Source organism: Cebus imitator, unplaced genomic scaffold, assembly GCF_001604975.1.
Source record: "Cebus imitator isolate Cc_AM_T3 unplaced genomic scaffold, Cebus_imitator-1.0 Scaffold2, whole genome shotgun sequence".
Taxonomy (NCBI): domain Eukaryota; kingdom Metazoa; phylum Chordata; class Mammalia; order Primates; family Cebidae; genus Cebus; species Cebus imitator.
The window spans coordinates 285,498-288,101 of NW_016107317.1; the positions used below are offsets into that span (position 1 = coordinate 285,498).

The 2,604-nt window shown below is 35.3% G+C and overlaps 1 protein-coding gene across 3 annotated transcripts in view; it reads right to left on the reverse strand.

The window, feature by feature from the left end:
- LRP6 (LDL receptor related protein 6) overlaps positions 1-2,604 on the reverse strand; it is a 148,502-nt gene that overhangs the window by 141,653 nt on the left and 4,245 nt on the right. The gene's annotated exons all lie outside the window — the stretch shown is intronic.

Consider the following 2,604-nt stretch of genomic DNA (forward strand, 5'->3'; position numbering starts at 1 on the left):
CCAGCCTGGGCAACACAGTGAGACCCTGTCTCAAAAAAAAAAAAAAAAAAAAGGACTACTGCTGGTCATGTTATTTTGATTAAGAATCTCATCAATAACTTTGGGCCTGCTGTTAATTAATAACTTAATTAATGTAGGGGTTTTTTGGCCTAAAAATATAATTTCATTTTGCATTTCCAGTCTCCTCCTAAAATTAGTTCCAAAATATTTAAGCACTTATACATGGCCCTTCCAAGCAAATCACAGAAACTAAAACAAGTTATGTTACCACTAAAAGGATCACAGCATCAAAGCATCAATAATTTTCACCAAAGAATCCAAGCACATTTTAATATTTTCTAGCCTCACACCTGAACGGCTTGAACCATTTGTGAGAATACTCACTGCCATAAATAACACAAAGAGCTTGAGAAACAAAAGCACAGGTTAATAACACCAAATAACCCTGTTTCCTTGTATTTATGTACTGACAAATTGTTTTTGCTTCTTTGTTTGTTTGTTTTTGAGACAGAGTCTTGCTCTGTCGCCAGACAGGAGTGCAGTGGCGTAACCTCAGCTCACTGCAACCTCCGCCTCCCGGGTTCAAGCGATTCCCCTGCTTCGGTCTCCCGAGTAGCTGGGACCACAGGTACGTACCACCACATATGGCTAATTTTTTCTATTTTAGTAGAGACAGGGTTCCACTATGTTGGCTAGGATGTGCTCAATCTCCTGACCTCGTGATATGCCCACCTTGGCTTCCCAAAGTGCTGGGATTACAGGTGTGAGCCACCAAGCTCAGCTGAAAAATTGTGTTTTAAGATAAATAATTTTAAGAGCAAACAGCCTGTTTTTAGGTTGTCTGGTTGTATATTTGACTAAATTTCAAAGTTATTCATATAAAATAGTGTTTTATTCATTGAAATGAGGCTTACTATACAGAAGATAAACACCGTTATACAAAGTAAAAACATGTAAAGCAGAAACTCAGTATAGATAGCATCAACCCACCTTGCAGAAAGAAATCTACCAACTGAATTATTGTAAACAAATAATGCAATTTCACAATTAGATGTTTTGATGAAATTATGTTGCCCATACTTAACCCTTTAATAAGTAAATAAGTATCACAATCATTTGAACTATTCTCAAGCTTAATATAAACATCATCACCTAAAATACAGTTAAGGTTGCAATCCTTTAGAAAATAAATATAGTAAGTAATTGCCATTCTGTTTTATATCAAATAAAACCAAAACTGTCACAAGTAAAAGTCGTTCATGGAACTTTTATTTCAGTTGCAGAAGAATCAAAAAAATTCCAAAACCACTGGCCTAAAACTATCAACTGCCAAAAACAGCACCCAGGACATAGCAGACACTTAAAATGTTTTACCAATCTTTCCAGGACATTGTTTCTTCTAATTTGGCCATCTTAATAATAGCCATCATTTATTCAATGTCTACTATTGACTGTGCACTATACTACTGCTTCACAAACATTTCATGAGTTCTCACAGAGAAGTCTTGTAAGTTATATCCCCACCTAACAGGAGAGGAAATTAAGGCTAAGTAACTTGTTCAAAGGAACACAGATTGGCAGATGAGTTTAACTTGGCCTGTGTAACAACAAGCCATGACTTTCTGCTATAATGCCTTCTATATAATATTCTCTAAGTATAAACTTTCAACAGAATTTCTATGATGAAAATGATCTTTCTCATAGTAGTAACTCATGGCCTAAATAGCACTAAAACATTGTTTTTCCAATATGTTCAAAATATTTAAACAAAAAATATATGTTCTCATAAAATATGTTCCATTAATATATCCCTTCCCAGAATCTCCTTTGATATTTAAAACAGCCCTTTCTGACAGCCAAAGCATATATAAGGACACACTAGTTCAGTCCAGCAAATGGAAAAACCTCCAATTAAAGCAAAGACAAAAAATCTCTTAAAAATGGAACCAAAGGAAATCACTATTAGCCCTTCTGATAACGATGAGCTAAAACCTTAAAATTTAATAACCAGACAATTATCTAGCCAAATGGGCAAACATGAAGCTAGGTAAGTAAATAGGAATGAAAATATCAAGCTATATGAAATTGTCATCAAATATCAATGTAAGTTTGGCAAGTTTGGAAAATAAAAGATTAAAGTTAAAACCTGTCTCTTTACCTCAGGACTTTCCAGAACCCTTAATGTGTTAACACGAATTCTAATCTCCAAATAAAATGTGCAAACATTACTCAAGGTTACATAGCTAGCTAATGGCAAATTGAGAACCATAACTTGATTCTTCTGATTCCCACTCCAAAATTTGTTCTACTTCCCCAAGACTTTATAATATCTGATCTTAAAGGAAGAAACTTTGCAAGCATCACTTCTACAGAAATACAAGACGGGAAACATTAGTGGTTTGCTCCAACTGAAATATTTACCACCAATATTTACCACCACCGCGCTAAAACAAACAAACAAAAAAAGTAGTAAATAATTTTTACATAACAAGCCTCTTCAAAAAAAGCTAAGGCCAGGAGCGGAGGTCACGCCTGTAATCCCAACACTCTGGGAGGCCAAGGTGGGTGGATCACCTGAGGTTAGGAGTTTGAGACCAGCCTGAC